Here is an 18,174-nt window from a genome sequence, read left to right as displayed (position 1 = left end):
CACTTTCTTTTAATACTATGGAGCAGGGGGTGGCAAACTTAGGCCAGGTAGTGTTTCAGGTTTTGTGGGCCATATATATTTATTCTCTGTATCAAGTACTCAAGTTGGCCATTGTAGTGCAAAAGGAGCCACAGACAACAGGCAAATGAGTAGGCATAGTTTTGTCTCCATAAAACATTACTTATAAAAAATGCAGTGGGCCTTAGTTTGCTGGCTTTTGCTATGGAGAAAAGGTCTGGGGCCAGCCTAATTGAGTTAAATCCTTCTCTAATTTGATGATACTGTATGAAATGAGAGGCATAGCTCTATATTCTCTATTCTATATTCCTCTTATAAGAGACTAGGACATAAATCTAACAGATATTCAGTCATTATTTATGATTTTTTAAAAAAAGTAAAACTAGAGCTTTAATGAGTATTTTAAAACCAGAATGACCCAAATATTTTCTCATTAAAGAGCACAGTCTCTGAGAATCTGTTTAATTTCTTTTGACACAATCATTATATCAAGTAAAAAACTGATTTTCCTGTAAAATGAAAGCAAGCTCCAGGGGCACCTGGATGACTCAGTTGGTTAAGCATCTGACTCTTGGTTTGGGCTTGGGTCATGATCTCAGGGCCTGCATTGGGCTACACACTCAGCATGGAGTCTGCTCAAGTTTCTCTCTTCCTCTTCCTCTCCATCCCCCTCTGCCACTCCCCTACCTCACTCAGCATGTGCATTCTCTCTCTCAAATAAATACATAAAATCTTTTAAAAAAAAGCAAGCTTCACATCACATGGAGCTCTGATAAATGCAGCAACAATGGAATCTTACTTTACGGTGAATCCTAAAGGTTCCGTGACTCTTTGTAAGTACAACAAATCCAGAATGGTATATAGAATAAAGAGTAATAACTTCAATCTTGTCTGCTTCTTGTACTTGGCTGGAGAAGGAATATTGAAAGATGTGTAATGTAAGCATCTTATAGTATAATGAGATGGATGAAGCCCTCAATGATGGGCAGGGCTCTCATTTTCACCAAATTGGAATTGTAGGAGAAATATTGGCAGATGTGTAGGAGGGGAAAGGGGGAGAGATAGTCAGCTACCAGGAAAGTAGAGCTAGGGGTTGTCTAATAAATTCAGACAAAGCTGTAGTATAATCTAGTGAGACCAGTGTTCACTGCAACTATAGGCACAGCTGAAACAAATCCACAAAAACCTGAGCTTCAATTATCATTTAAAATAAGGCAACTTCTTGATTTTCATTGCAGATATCCTTGGTTTGCCTCTTTTTAAATCTCTCCTAAATTTACTACAGATTTCCCAGAATAAACATCCTTGTTAAGTATTATGGTCTCTTTCTTTCTATTTTAATAATAAGAACTTAAAAAAAAAGGTACTTGCTAGAAAGGGGTAATTAGGTTTCTTGCGGGAAATAAATGCTCCCAAGCATATCTATTTATATATTATTCTCTATTTCTCTCTATATGTATATTTCTCTCTCCATATCTTTATGTATTTGAAGGGATCTCTAACATAAAAATATAATCCTGTAATTCCTACTCTATTTGTCAAAGAGAAGGAAGGAAGGAAGGAAGGAAGGAAGAAGAAAGAAAGAAAGAAAGAAAGAAAGAAAGAAAGAAAGAAAGAAAGAAAGAAAGACAGACAGACTATGGTGAGGAATGGGATGAAAGGCTTATAAGCAAATACCCAAACTCACTGCTATATGAGAATATCTATCAAAATACTTGAAAGTGAAACCATTAGAACTATGGAGATAGAAAAAATCCACTAAAATATCAAAGAATGCCTTAAGCCACAAGGGTTAAGAGATGGAACACAGGTTCTAGAAGAGGATAATAAAACTGGGGAGATCTGAACTTTAAGAAGAAAGGATGAGAAGGAAATTCCCTTAATGTATGTACCTGTTTGTGTACATCCAGTGTTACATGTGTCCATCTCCTACTGTGATCCAAAATTAATGCAGTAATGATTTTGAATGGCTCATGAGCTCAACCAAGGCCAGGATAATTTTAAACAACAGATTTTAAGTAAAGGGTTGAAAACACTGGACTGAGGTTCTCAGGGGACTGCAGAACCTCTTTCTTCAAAGATAGCAAAGACCATGTGACCACCTAATTGCTGCAGTAATTTCCTAAACTGGGTAAGCTTCAATATGACCTAGGGGCAGATTTCCTTGCTTTGTTACTTCAAGAAGCTTCTTCTCTACCATAACTGTTCATGGCCTTGTTTCCTAAGTACAGCTTCCAGTGGTAATAGTGTTCCAGTGGTCATTGCCTGGTTAATCATTATGGGCCATGACTTCCGCAGGAGAGAAAAAAGCCTGGCTTAAAATGTATATTCTTTTAGTTGACAGTGAAGATGTTTCATCATCAGTATCAGCCAGAACTTCTCAGACACATATGCCTCAAGCTATCTTTTATTTCAACCTTTGAGAAACCCAGAGTAAAGAGGAAGACATGGAAAATGTTTGGTTTCAAGACTCTGTCCAGTGATTTGCTGCATCAAGTCCTAGTTTGAATCTTCGTCCTACTGTAAATTCTGCTGACTACAGACTTGTGTAGATCTTAAAACTCGACAGCTACCTGCAGGAGAAATTTTTTATTTTGATAAGAAACAATCATATATCTGCTGTCATGTGATGAGCCATGTCAGCAGGGAAAGTATTAGCACTTCCTCAAACCCAGGCTACAGAGAAAGAACAGAATATGGCAAACGTGATGGGATGTCACTTCTGTGATTAAGTTTCAAAGACTGTGACTTCCATCTTACTATGTCACATTCTCTCTTCCCAACTCACTTGCTCTGATGAAGCAAGTTACCACGTTGTGAGATGCTCTATAAAGAGGCACACATGGCAAGGAACTTGAGGTCATCTGTGGCCAGCAGCTCTTGTGCAACTGAAGCCTTGGGTAATAAACCTATAGGGAACTGGATCCTCCATCACTGGGTAATTAAGGAAATGGATCCTTCCTGAAAGAGATTTGAAGTGACTGCAGCTTTGTGGGAGACCCTGAGCCAGAGAATCTAGTAAGCCAATCTCATCCTTGACCCACAGAAACTGTAAGACCATAAAAATGTGTCATTTTACATCAAGTTTTAGAGTAATTTGTTATGCAACTGCAGATAATGAACATGAAAGATTAATGGGTAAATTAAAATTGTCCATTAAGTCTAGGGAGTGGTTCATATGAGTAGATGCTATTCTCTATGGTCAAGGAGTGCCACAGTTAGTGTTTAATAAAACAGCGAAAGCTGGAACACTACTCTTCCTGAATAGCAAGGGTCTCATGCTGAATGACTGCAAAGGGAAGTTGCTGAAGTTTGTATTTTTCTAGATTTTCCAAGAAGAGAAAGGATGACTCCTAAGTTCTTGAAGCATCTGCTTGCCTAAGGCTGATTATTAGAGCAGATGACATTTTGAAGTCTTAACTAATATATTTATTTTAAACAGATTAGATAATTATAAATAGAATAAATTAAGACAAGAAAAAGCAAACTTTCGCATTTGTATTTTTCAGAATATACTGAAAGAAGACTGTACAAAAGAGGACGTGGAAGTTAAATATTTATAAGGAGCCTTTCCAATACGAATCATGCTTTGTAATTGTCTGTAAAATCCCCTTAAAGACAAAGAACTAAAGGCTAAGAGTGGTTATGGATTTGTCTATGTTTTCTAACATAGAGAATTTGAACAGAATCCTGAATGTGTATGTCTCAATTTTACATGACATTAAATAATATTATATTAAAAACAATAGATTTGCTTCTGAATAAATTAGTATGTAATCCTGAAGTGCTGAATATAAGCTTATATTCATTCTGGCAGTTTCTAATATAAAACAGGAAGTTTCCACTGTAATATAGTTTGAGCTAGCTGAAATGATACCTTGACATGCTTGCGACAGAAGAAAACACAAGTCTTTCAGACTTTTCTAGTGGAGAAGTTTTCTGAGTTGACAAAATCCAGAGGGTCAGATTTCCTTGGCTTTTCTAATGCCACTGTTCTTTTCATAGCACACATACAAAGGGAAGAAGGAGAGTTCTGAAGAAGCCCCTAAATATTTAGATGAAGATAATTCATGTAGAATTTCCTGAGGGTCTCTTTTATATACAGCATACATTTAAATGGCATAGATAAGAATAGTAGATAGATAAAGATATCATTTATTAGGTAGAATTATTTTGCTCTCTATTTTGCCTGTTTCTAAAATGTGTTTTGGGGGTTTCATGATAAAGGATGTGTGTATAATAATGTTTTAAAAATGGAAATAGAAAAGACACGATATGATCATATGACTACTCTCTAGGTATTTAAAGAACATGACTATTAAGGAGGAGAGAAAAGCATCTCAAGAGACTTAAACTAACTAGGTGTAATGGGATGAAATTAGGCAAAGGAAAACTCAGGATAAACAGAATGTTTTTCTGATTTTTCCTAAGTTTCTACTTGTGAACTAAATTCCCTGAGGACGATTTTTTGCAGTCATGTGAAAAGACTGCTCTTTTTGTACTACTGTATAGATGATGAACTTGCAGAAATAAAGACAAGAGATGAACACAATTATATAACAAGTATTTTCTACCTCTAAATTTATCTTCTAAAATTAACTGTAGTTTGAAAAAGCATGCAAGTAATACGTAAACACATTCTCAAAAGTTGGAAGAAGGCAATCAAGTAAAAGTTGAAATTCTCCCTTTCCTCCCTTCTATAAACTCCCTTTCTTCTTCAAGGTCATGTCACTGTTAACATGAATAATATAGACAGATATTTGAGAATAGATGGAATTTTTACTTTAAGTATTGTCTCATGACTTAGCTTTTTAAACTTAGTATGTCTTGGAGATCTTTCCATGCTGCTACATCTACTGCCTCCACCTTTTTTTTTTTTTTAAGATTTTATTTATTTATTCACAGAGACACACCGAGAGAGAGAGGCAGAGACACAGGCAGAGGGAGAAGCAGGCTCCATGCCCAACGTGGGACTCCATCCAGGGTCTCCAGGATCACGCCCTGGGCTGTAGGCGGCGCTAAACCGCTGTGCCACTGGGGCTGCCCTGCCTACACCTTTTGAATGGATGTATAATATCTCAGATATGAATGGTCCATAATTTAGCCATTCATCTACCAATGGGTGCTTAGGTTTGTTCTAATTTCTCCCTGTTACACAAAGTACTATAATGAATATTTCATATTCATATTCTTGTACACATGTGAGAAGTACAATTACTAGAGGTGAAATGGAAGGTGGAATTTAAAATATTGATAATTACTGCCAAACTGTCCTCAAACACGCTGTACCAATTTGTACCCCAATTTATAGCTTCAAATAGTGTCAGTCTCTTCTCTCCTTTTTTCAACACTGGACATTAAAAATTAAAATTTTTTCACTCACCTGATAGCTGAAAAATGATACTTCATTATTATTTTAATTTCCTTAATAATGAAGGTTAAGTACCTTTTCATTTTGGGGTAGGACAGTTTTACTTCTTATCTTCCCAACTATCTGTTGATTTGCTACCTTTTGCTCATTTTCCCACTGGTTGTTAGACCTTTTTCTTATTGAGTCCTTAGAGTTTTTTATATATTCTGGATATTAATCATTATTCCATTACAGATACTGCCATTATTCTTTCAGACTGTGATTTAACTTTGGTTATGCTGTCTTCTATCATATTAAAGTCTTAAATCTTGTCAATTTTATTTTATGGCTTTAGATTTTGTATTTTAGTTAGAAAGTCTTTTCCCACTCTGAGAGCATAAAAATTATTCTCCTATTTTTCTTATAAAACTTTTAATGTTTAGGTTTTTAATACATTTGGAATTTATTTATGGGCATGATATAAAGCAGGGGTCTGATTTAAGTGTTGCCCCAAAGAGATAGTAAACTGTCTCAGCACAATTTACTAATATTTTCTGACCAATTTGAAATTGCCCCTTTATCATAAAGAAGCTAAATTCCCATTGGTATATTTTTTTTCTATTGTGCTACTTTATTCTTGCTCCAAAATAATAATTTTTAATTTATGGCTTTATATGATGTTTTGATTATCGAGTAATGAAAATATTCCCTTGGTATATAGGCAAGATTGTAGGGGTTAAGAATGAGGGCTGGAATCAGATCTTAGTATAATCTCAGCTGTGTTATTTACTAGTTGGGTGTTACTAATTTTGTTATTTACTAACCTTGGGCAGGTTACTTGATCTCTCTGTACTGTTATAGTAGACATGATCTGAAAAATGGTGATACTAACAGTTCCTACATTTTATTATCGGGAGAATTAAATGAATAAAGACATGTAAGGTATTTAAACCAGTACCCAACACATAATAAGAATTCAAATATGATAGCTATTGTTCAAGATCTTTATTCTCACACATTATATGTTTCACAGAAGTTTGAGAATCAACCTATCAAGCTTCATAAGACCAGTTCCACAGGGATTTTGATTAGTATCCCATTGAATGCACTGAGGAGTTTCAAGGACAAAATATTGACAAAATTCCTAGCTCTTCCAATCCAGAAACATGGTGTATCTCTCCATTTCTTCTTCTTTTATGTCCTTTTGCAAAGTTTCATAATTTTTTCCTATAGATGAGGTATATTTCTCATTAGGTTTATTCCCCAGGAATTTTATTGATTTTGTTCCTATTACAAACGAGATTTTTTGCCTCTATTGATATTTGCTGTTATATAGGAAAGCTATTTGTTTTAGTACATTAATTTTATGTATGATCATCTTTTATTGGTACATAGGCATATCTTGTTTTATTGCACTTTACAGATGCTATGTTTTCTACAAATTGAAGGTTGGGGCAATCCTAATGTCAAGTCTACGGGTACCACTTTTCCAACAATATTTGTTCATTTAATGTCTCTGTGTCACATTTTGGTAGTTCTCACATTATTTCAAACTGTTTCATTATTATTATATTTGTTATGGTGATCTGTGATCAGTGATAATGACTGGTTGAAAGCTCAGATGATGGTTGGCGTTTTTTTTAGCAACAAAATATTTTTTAATTAAGATACGTACATTTTTTAGACATAATGCTATCACACACTTAACAGACTACAGTAGAGTATAAACATAACTTTTATATGTGCTAGGAAACTAAAAAACTCATTTGACTTGCTTTATTAACACATTCACTTTTATGTGGTGGTCTGGGACAGACCCTGCTATATCTCCAGGATATGCCTGTATGGTTTCTCAGTCAATTTCCTTGAAATATTTAGGCTGACGGAAATATAATCTGTTAATAAGGACAGCTGTGTTTCTTCCTTTCCAGTATTTTTTGATATTTAGTCAAAAACACTGAGGAAAAAAAAATTGTCATTTCTTCCTGTCTTTTGGTTGAGCACTAGAAGTTCTGCTCTATTTAATGCTGCATGGCTCAAACAAAAACACAAAAATAGTAAGAAACATATAAAGCTTCTTATATGCTAGGTACTCTTCTAAGTGCTCTAAATATATTAATTTATTTAATCCTCATAACCTCATTAGGGATAACTGGAATTAATCTCCCCAAATAGGACTCTCATTGGAAAGAGATTCTGAGAGTTTTCCCTTAAAGGAACTTTGTAGTCAGTCTGTTAGTTACATCTAAACACCACCACCCAAGGCAAGTTAAGCAAGTTGCTTCTTGTCCTTTAATCCCAAAGCTGCTTAATTTCCAAGTGAGCAAGACCAGTCAGTTCCAGTTCTAAAATCTTAATCAGACTAACAACTTAATCAGAATAAAAACAAGATCTGTAAGAATTGACTTTGACTTTTCATAGTCACATGGACCAAGAGTTGTTGTGAGCAAATCCTTAGCATTAAATAAGTCTCTTAGGGTCATAGACAGCCCAATTCAGACGTACTGTCAGGGAAGTCAGGTGTGAGAAAAATTAGGCTGTATTTCTGGCTCTGAATTCTTTAAAAAATTTAATTAAAAAAAAGGTTTTTAATATATCATTCTCAGCCTTTCTTTTAGTAATATCATAGATAATGTGTTATGATTTATTTTTCTATCAACGATACAGTGTGACCAACTAAAATTAAATAAATGTAGATTTGTATTGTAATTTTTTAACAAGTTCATCATATGTTGTAGATTTTTAAAAATTTTTATTTATTTATTCCTGAGAGACACAGACACAGAGATAGAGAGAGAGAGGCAGAGACACAGGCAGAGGGAGAAGCAGGCTCCCTGTGGGGAGCTTGATGCACAACTCAATCCCAGGACCAAGGATCACGACCTGAGCCAAAAGCAGACATTCAACCACTGAGCCACCCAAGTGTCCCATATGCTGTAGTTTGAATATGCTATTTTAAAAATGTACAGCGATGACTATGAACTAGGCACTGTTGTAAGTGCTTTATAAATATCAACTCATCCTCATTACATCTGAGGTATGTACCATAGTATACCATATGGCATGCATGTACCAGGATGTCATCATATTAAACACATCAAATTTTGATTTGATTTAATTAAATTTTTAATGAAATTGCTCCAAATTTTTGTCATTACAAACAATACTGTAACAAGGTTCTTGGCCCATCTGCCTTTGGGAAGTTGTACAATCATTTCCTTAGTCTCAATTAAAGAAGTGCCTTCTCAACAGCTCTACACTAGCTGATTCAAGCTATCCCGAGAAGCCAGTGAAATAAAAGGATTATAATTCTAGAGCTCAGAATTTCTGTTCTAGTCTAAATAGCACGTGACTGAGGCTTCCTTCCTGTCTTTTTCTCCTATTCCGAAAGGGGGAGCAAGCAGCAAGATCCCAAAGTCCTAAAATTTCTGAACACATTTTCCTTCTTGGAGAAAGCAAGCCTCTTTGAAAGAAAGGAGGAACGCTTCTTGAAATCCTGAATAGCCTGACTCAGATGAAGGCATCTCTCAAGATATGTTCATATATATTTCCCATCATGAAAATTATCTTTAAAATTTCACAGTTGATAAAAACTGAATCTAAGAGGCATAAGTGACTTCATCTTAAAAAACTCTCCAAACCCAAATGTTCATAACATCTTCATTGTTATCTTCACCATTACAAAAATACATTTGTATATAATTGTATCATTGTGGATATGCTGTTTTTCTGATCTATTTTTAACATTATATTGTACTTCTTATATGTATTGTGCTCCTTACATGCATTAACCAGGTCCACAAATCTGTGGTTTTAAAGACAATTATGATTAACATACAACTAACAGTTCAAGTCTTCTTTCAACTGTGAAATATCTATACTGTTTTTCACTTTCTTAAAATCAAAAATAGTAATAGTACAGATACAAATCCCTTGTTTTATTCCCTCTGTCTCTTATCCCCTTTGGATAATTTATAAAGATTAAGAGTATTTTTAGGTTAAAAAAAAGTAGTGGTCAGTTTTATGGTCTTCATTGTATACTGCGAAACTCTTCTCCAGAAAGACTCTGGCAATTTATTCAGTTACATCTAAGTCTACATATTTAAAAATCCTTGCCTGTTGTAATTGGTAGTGAGTTACCATTTGCTCTCATTCTCTACAGTTCTGAAAAAACATGGCAATCATTCCTACTTACTAAGTAATGAATTTCTAGATAATACTATTAAAATTGAATTCTATTTTATTTAAGATATTTGCATCTGTGTTTATAAATGAGATTACTGTGATGTCATATTTTAGGTGCTCACTTTAGTGCACATTTTAGGATCAGGACCATATTTATTTACCTCTTTCAATAAACTAAGGAACCTCCTAGTTTGTTTTCCCAAGTCCATAGTAACCCTCCTTCAAATCCTTCCACATTACAATGAGAATAACCTTTTAAAAACTCAAGTCTCATCACTACCCATTCTTAAAATTTTTAATGGCTTTTTACTTTTATGATATAGTCTAAAATCCTAACTTGGTCTATATAGTTATGGAACATCTGGCCACGCATGCCTCACCTTTTGCTTTGGGGTCTGTAATGCACTCCTCAATGGGAAGTCTACTCCCTCTCTCAGCTAACTTTTACTGAGCTACTCTTAAATGCCACTCACATCTGGTTTAAAGGTCCCTCATTATCACCTCATTTTGTTCAAAATTGCTCATTCAATGTCGGATGTCTCTGCTAAACTGTAGAAAGCTCTGTAAGAGCAAAGAACCTTTATTTTTTGTTTTTCCAGGGGAGCAGTGAGTAGGCATTCTTTACCTCAGGAATGCATGCACTTGATACTGTACATACTGCTTTCCTACTATGGTACAAACCAAGGATAAGGACCAGTTCTTGTGTATGCTTTCCACTCAAAATTCAGCACAGCGTCTTGGACTTAATTAAAAGTTCAATGGATTTATATCAGCATGTATTCTAGAAGAGTAATACAAAGTTAATAAAACTTAAAATTTGTATCTGGTATGTATTCTTTAATATTTTAATGTAAAACATTACATAAAGCATAACAAATATGTTTACAAAATATACTACAAAATAGAATATAAACTAGAGGAGATGATCACCCACCACAAAGACATAGACATACTGACTTTTAGAGTCCATTGATGATACTCAACAGAACTGCTGAGGTCAAATAGTTGACTCATTTGAAAGCCTTATACAATCGAATAGGTAAAGTCCTTTAAAGGGAAGAAATACCCTGAAGTGAAGAAATCTCCTGTGCAGAGACTGCAAAGAAGGAAAATTCAATAAAACCCACAACATTTAAATATTTTCTGCTTTTACCATTCACTTCACTAAGTCCAAATAGCCCTAAATTCTCTAGGAAATGCCCAGGTGTCTACTGTATATGCCCAATCAGACCTAGCAACCTTTCCACAATAGTGGATCATCTCTTGAAACACTGCAGCCCTAGAGTCTTATGGCATCAATTGTCAAAATCTACACTTGTTCCCTGTATATATACTGATAGCTTAAACCAAGAATTTTAAGAAAGGTGAAAGAGGGACAGCTATGCAATAAATAAGCAATGAAATGTCTGTGGTAAATAAGAAGAAATAAATTCAATTAAAACAAATTTACTAATTGATTGAGTCTATTACTAAGAGGACATCTGTAAAATGAGGATAACAGGAGTATTTACCTCACAACGGTGTTTTAAGGATCAAATGAGTTAATACACACAAAGTTCTTAGCACATGTCACTATTACTGGTTTCTTTTTCCTATTTCTCATTAGGCAGCTGGAACTTAAGGTCTTAAGTAAATAAAAATAATTGGCTAAGAAGAGACCTTCTGGTTTATTCATCATTGATGACAATCTCTATACATGTACATTTCTAGCGAGGTTCCTGATATTCCAACATTATTACTTTTGTCCATCATAATAGGCAGGCAGTTCTTCCTATCATATCTAAAACTAGTACAGATAACAGTTTTTTGTCTAGTTCTTTTTTTTATTCGTAGGAAAAGAGAGGTGTTTTCTATAACTTAAACGAAGATGATGACTCTAAATGTATAAGGGAAGTACTTAAACCAAACTGTTTTTATTATCATAAGAAAAAGTAATTATACTAACATAAAAAGATGATAAATCTGATAGTGATTAGAAACTTTAGAAAATAAGTCTTCTCAAGCAGAATTATAAGAAATCAAAGGATAGCCTTCTGTTATGAACCGAATATCTGTGTCCTTTCCCAAATTCACAAGTTGAAAAAAAGTTCAAAATGATTATTTTCTCAAAGTCATTCAGTAGTGTATGAGAGAGACAAGATTCAAATTTAGCTTAGTCTAAATGTACAGATCACACTCTTTTTTAAATTTAAATTCAAGTTAGTTAACATATAGTGTAGTACTGGTTTCAAGAGTAGAATTTAGTAATTCATCTCTTATGTATCACACCCAGTGCTCATCCCAATAAAGTGCCCTCCTTAATGTCCATCACCCATTTAGTCCATCCCCCTCTCCACCTTCCTTCCAGCAACCCTCAGTTCTCTATATTTAAGAGTCTCTTATGGTTTGTCTCTCTCCATTTCTTATTTTCTTTTTCCTTCCCTTCCCCTATGTTCATCTATCTTGTTTCTTAAATTCTGCACATGAGTGAGAACATAGGATATTTATCTTTTTCTGACTAACTTATTTCGCTAAGCATAATACACTCTAGTCCACCCACATGGTTGCAAATGGCAAGATTTCAGTCTTTTGATTGCCAAGTAATATTCTACTGTATGCATCTGCGTGTGTGTTTGTGTAAACACACCACATCTTTTTCATCCATTCATCAGTTGATGGACATCTGGGCTCTTTCCATAATTTGGCTATTGTTGATAGTGCTACTATAAACATTGGGGTGCAGGTGCCCCTTCGAATCAGCATTTTTGTATCCTTTGGATAGATACCTTGTAGTACAATTGCTGGGTTTTAGGGTAGTTCTATTTTTAACATTTTGAGGAACTTCCATACTGTTTTCCAGAGTGGCAGCACCAGTTTACGTTCCCACCAACAGTGCAAAAGGGTTCCCCTTTCTCTGTACCTTCACCAACATCTATTGTTTCCTGAGTTGTTAATTTTAGCCATTCTGACAGGTGTGAGGTGGTATCTTTTTTTTTTTTTAAGATTTTATTTATTTATTCATGAGAGACACAGAGAGAGGCAGAGACACAGGCCTGTGTCAGAAGGAGAAGCAGGCTCCATGTAGGGAGCCCAATGTGGGACTGGATCCCAGGACTCCAGGATCACACCTGAGCCAAAGGCAGATGCTCAACCGCTGGGCCACCCAGGTGTCCCTATGTGTGAGGTGGTATCTTATTGTGGTTTTGATTTGTATTTCCCTGATGATGAGTGATGTTGAGCATCTTTTCATGTTTCTGTTAGCTGTCAGTGCCTCTTCTTTGGAAAAGTGTCTATTTTATGTATTCTGTACATTTCTTAACTGGATTATTTGTTTTTTTGGGTGTTAAGTCTGATAAGTTCTTTATAGATTTTGGATAGTAACATTTTATCCAATAGGTCTTTGCAAATATCTTCTCCCATTCCGCCGGTTGCCTTTTAGGTTTTGTTGATTCCTTTGCTGGTGCAGAAGCTTTTTATCTTGATGAAGTCCTGATAGTTCATTTTTGCTTTTATTTCCCTTGCCTCGGAGACATGTTTAGTAAGAAGCTACTGTGGCTGAGGTCAAACAGGTTGCTGCCTGCTTTCTCCTCTAGAATTTTGATGGTTTCCTGTCTCACATTTAGGTCTTTCATCCATATTAAATTCATTTTTGCATATGGTGTGAAAAGTGGTCCAACTTCATTCTCTGCATGTCACCGTTCATTTTCCCAATATCATTCAGATCGCACTCTTATATTGCACTGCATTATTGAATAGCTTATATAGTTTTTTACTTCAGCAACAGAAGACATAATGTATGTTGGATTAGTTTTATATTTCTTCCATTACAAACTACCACAAATTTAGTGGCTTAAGCAATACAAATGTATTATCTCACAGTTCTATAAATTAGAAGTACAACATAGTCTCTCCTCAGCTAAAATCAAGGTGTTGGCAGGGCTGCATTCCTTTCTGGAGGCTCTAGAGGAGGATTTGTTTCTGTGTTCATGTAGTTTGTTGACAATTTGGTGCCTCATGGGCATAGGACTGAGATCCCCATTTGCTTGCTGGCTGTTAGCTGAGGGCCAGTCTTAGCCTTTAGATGCCACCCATACTCCTTGCTCATGTTATCTTTAAAACCAGCAAGGTAGGTCAAACTCCTCTCACACCTTGAATCTCTCTTTTCCTTCCATCTCATCTCTCTAACCTGCTCTTCTGCTTCCCTCTTCTCTTTTAAGGACTCATGGGATTAGACTGGATTTGCCCAGATAATCTGGGATAATCTCTGCATCTCATAGTCCTCACCATCATATTTGTAAAGCCTCTTTTGTCCTATAGGTAGCATAGTCACAGGCCTCAGGGATTAAGGTGTGGACATCTCTGGGGGAGCGGGGCATTATTCTCTCCCACACACACATTTTTCTTTCCTGAGCTAGGCAGCATATGGAGAGTATGAAGAATAGAAGACTAAGAGAAACTTGAAGCATGATACGAAGGAATGGGTAGAAATACAGAACCCCCTCCCTCCCAAAAAAGAGCCAAAGAACGAGCAGAAAGCTAGATCTTTAAGGAGACACTGATCTTGAAGATTCTTATGTGAAGTTTTGCCTGTACATGACTTATTGATTTCCTCTTTTAACTTGGAAATAATTTTCTCAAAAACACTTTTTCTTAGTCTTTTACCTTCTAATTCAGTCATCTTTCATGTGCTGCTACTTGGGCAATGACCACACAAATGTCAATTTTGTACATAATATCCTAAAATATCTCAGAACACTCAGCCAATGAATTGCTAAATTGGCTGAACATTCAGAGACCTCTTTTCCAGGAACATCTTGCTCTAGGCAATAGAATAATAATAGATCATTGCTAGAACTCCCTAAAGCAAGGTAAGTGTAAAGCTGTAATAGCTAGATGGTAGGTTCCACTGCTGGTAAGCAAGACCTTTGCCTCAGGTTTTCAAAAAAAAAGAACGCAAGCAGGGGAGACTCTTAATGTCCATATTATTTTTTTTCCAACTAAGTCAAGTAGATTCTGAGATAGATATGTGGACTGATAAGTTTTCATTTAACTAACTAAAGGAATCAGGTGGATCTTGTGTTATAAATGGAGGATCATCCGTGATAAGACAGCTAAAAATCTTCCTGTTACATAAATGCTATCTTCTAAAACTGAAATAAAGGAGTTCTAAGCAAGTATGTATAAATTAAGAAGGAAACCATCTTGAAAGAGGGCAAGTCTAAAGCCAGTAAAGATGATCCAGAATCACAGAATGTAAGACATCAGAGGGAACATGAAAATTACCTAACCTAATTATTTCATTTTACATTGTGAAAATTAAAATATAAGGAAGAGACTTTCCCAAGATAACCAAGTGTTTGGCATCATCACACATCCTGACTTGCCCTTCAATGTCCTATATCCCGTGCAGAGTGCAGAGGAGGTGGTTCTACCATTAGTTGCTAAATTAGATTCTAATCTGTTAGCCACCTTATTCTTGAACTTCGATGAGGAGGACAAAAATGGGGGTGAAAACAATGCCAATCTTTGCCACTGTAAGCAATTCTAGCCTCAGTGCTACTGGCAATTCTGTTCTATCATCTTGGGGCCCAAAGAACATCTCTTCAAAAGTAAGAAGGGTTGGCTTATGAAAAGCAAGAGCTCTAATTCTCACCCAGGGGTCAATGTATCTAAAAGATGGTAGAACAATGCATAACACAAGACTCAGTATGTGCATAAGAGATTTTAGAAGTGTGTGTGTATTTAAAAGTACCACTGGATTCTGAGGGAAAAATGGGAAAGACAAAGTAGGAAGAAAGGTTAATGGCTTCACCTCTGCCACAGCTGACTTTCCGCCAAGACTTTTTTAGTTCTATTACCATAAACTCATAAAAAAGCAGAAGCCACAATAAAGAAATCTCTGAAACCTATGCTGCTCAGCACATTACACGGTACCACTAACATAAAACCACAATTATCTTATTCTGTTCCAGATTGGGAAATTAAAAAAAAAAATCCACATTTCAAGGAGTCAGTTGGCCTATCCTATCTAGGCCTTCCAACCTTAGCATCTATGCAATTAGCTGGTCACAGATTTAAAGATTAAATCTTATGATCCCTATCCAGGCAATTTGCTACTTAAGGATAGTGCACTGTTGCTAGCTGCCCTTTCTAAAAGCAAAGGGAGATTTCAGCAAGCTGTGAGTCCACACATCATTCTCTATTCTCTGGGTTTCTGTGCACCCAATGCTTTCAAGGACATTGACAACCATGCTGAGAAAGGGGATCAAGGAAATGGACAGAAAGAAAGCAACAGGGCAGTTCCGATGGCTCAGCGGTTTAGCACCACCTTTGGTCCAGAGCGTGATCCTGGAGATCCGGGATCGAGTTCCACGTTGGGCTCCCTGCATGGAGCCTGCTTCTCCCTCTGCCTGTGTCTCTGCCTCTCTCTCTCTCTCTCTCTCTTTCTGTGTCTCTCATGAATAAATAAATAAAATCTTTAAAAAAAAGAGAAAGCAACAGAAGGTGCCTAATTAGCTAGGAATATCTTATTTCAGATTTCTCTGCCATGTCTCAGGATGGGCTACTGAATTTGTGGTCTCTAATTTTAGATTATGCAGTTTTAATATCTTTTTTTTTTTTTGGAGGGGGGGATCCAAGATACTGTACTTAAACTATCACAGCTGCTTCTTTCTTCTTGTTTACTGAACTCATTATCCCAGGTTATATCATATTATCACATTCACTTGGTATCCTGATTTATCCAAACTTTCCATATATCATCATACTCTACTATACTCTGCTAGAAAAAAGAGGTGATTCCATCCCCATACTATATTAAAAGTCCTCTAAAAGTCACAACATACTTTTCCAATCAGGAGCCAATTATTGGTCTACCAAAACATTCCTCCCCAACTGTTCTGTCAAGTTACTTTGACCATTTCTTGATAAGCTGCATTGCCAGAAGTTTTACTGCAACTTGTGATCAGACTTTCCCATCTGGCTCACAGTTTTTTCCTCCACACTTAATCCCATCAACATCATCACCATCAACATCACCAACCTGGACCACATGTTATTAGAAAGGGACATTTATCAGCAGGTCTCTATCAATCTACATTTAAAGCAAAGAAATCTACAACCAAGGTTACTTTTAGGAAAGATCCTTTTTCTACTTCATTGAAAGGTATAGAGTTTATATCCAATATGTACAACACATTTTTTTTTAATTTTGTTTATTTATTCATGAGAGAGAGACAGAGAGAGGGCGGCAGAGACACAGGCAGAGGGAGAAGCAGGCTCCATGCAGGTAGCCCAACATGGGACTCGATCCCGGGACTCCAGGATCATACCCCGGGCTGGAGGCGGCGCTAAACCGCTGAGCCACCCAGGGCTGCCCTGTACAACACATTTTTAAGCCAGTGATCAAAAACTCTCTGAAATGCCTACTTTTAATGGCGCATCAGTTGTTTTGTAGAACAATTCCTATCTAAAAGGCTATTAACCTCTTAGTACTTAAAACTAAGGCAAACATATAAGATTACACTTTTTTCTTTTAATTAAAGGCTACCATGTGCTAGGGATTGTTCTAGACACTAAAAATAAAGCTGTTCAAAATGGGCAAAATCCATAAATGCATGAAAAAATTTCTAGTGGGTGGAAAACAAACAAGATATGTAAGGCACAAAATATACTAGATGATAAATTCCTTAGAGAAAAATAAAGCAAAGAAGAGGATAGAGAACTTTACTCTGGTTTTTGGTTTGGTGGTGGGGTGACAGAGGTAGTGGGAGAAAAAAGCAACAATCTTAAATAGGAAAGGCCTCAATAAGAAGGTGAACTTGAAATGACTTGAATAATGACCTGAGAAAGATAAAGGTACAAGCAATATATGTATCTGGAACAGAGATTTCTAGGAAGTGATGGTGTCAAGTACACAGGCCTTGAGACGGGAGTGCACCATGTTTGAGAAATGATACAGAGGCTAGCAGTGCAAGGAGAAAAGCAGTAGGAGGGATCCCTGGGTGGCGCAGCGGTTTGGCGCCTGCCTTTGGCCCAGGGCGCGATCCTGGAGACCCGGGATCGAATCCCACATCGGGCTCCCGGTGCATGGAGCCTGCTTCTCCCTCTGCCTGTGTCTCTGCCTCTCTCTCTCTCTCTCTGTGTGTGTGACTATCATAAATAAATAAAAAAAAAAAAAAAAAAAAAAGGAGAAAAGCAGTAGGAGAGGTTGGAGTTCAGGGATACTGTGTGTGCAAGATCCTACAGGCTCTTGTAGGACATTAAAAGCACTTGGCTTTTACTTAGAATGAAATGGGAAGTCATTGTGAGGTTTTGGACAGAGGAGTGACATGATCTGACTTTTGTTTTAACTGTTTTATGCTGGCTCCACATTGAAAATGGTCTATAGAGGAGTAAAGGCACAATGATGGAGACCAATTAAGAAGCTATTGCAAGAATACAGTGAAAAATAGTCATTACTTGAATCAGGAAAAGATAAATGATAGTTATAAATGGTTGGCTTCTGGATATATTTTGAAAGGAGAGAAAACACAACTTGCTAATAGACTGGATGTAATATGTGAGAGAAAGGAAGGAGTAAAGGATGACTCCAAGGTTTCTATTCCTAGAAGAAATCAAAATTGCTATTAATTGAGATACAG

General features: G+C 36.2%; 1 protein-coding gene across 10 annotated transcripts in view; it reads right to left on the bottom strand.

Moving 5' to 3' along the window:
* The window catches only part of EXOC6B (exocyst complex component 6B), a 628,567-nt gene that overhangs the window by 120,426 nt on the left and 489,967 nt on the right, over positions 1 to 18,174 (bottom strand). The window lies entirely within an intron of this gene.

The sequence above is a fragment of the Canis lupus genome, chromosome 17 (genome assembly GCF_011100685.1).
Source record: "Canis lupus familiaris isolate Mischka breed German Shepherd chromosome 17, alternate assembly UU_Cfam_GSD_1.0, whole genome shotgun sequence".
Classification (NCBI taxonomy): domain Eukaryota; kingdom Metazoa; phylum Chordata; class Mammalia; order Carnivora; family Canidae; genus Canis; species Canis lupus.
This window is presented reverse-complemented; position numbering and strand designations above follow the sequence as displayed.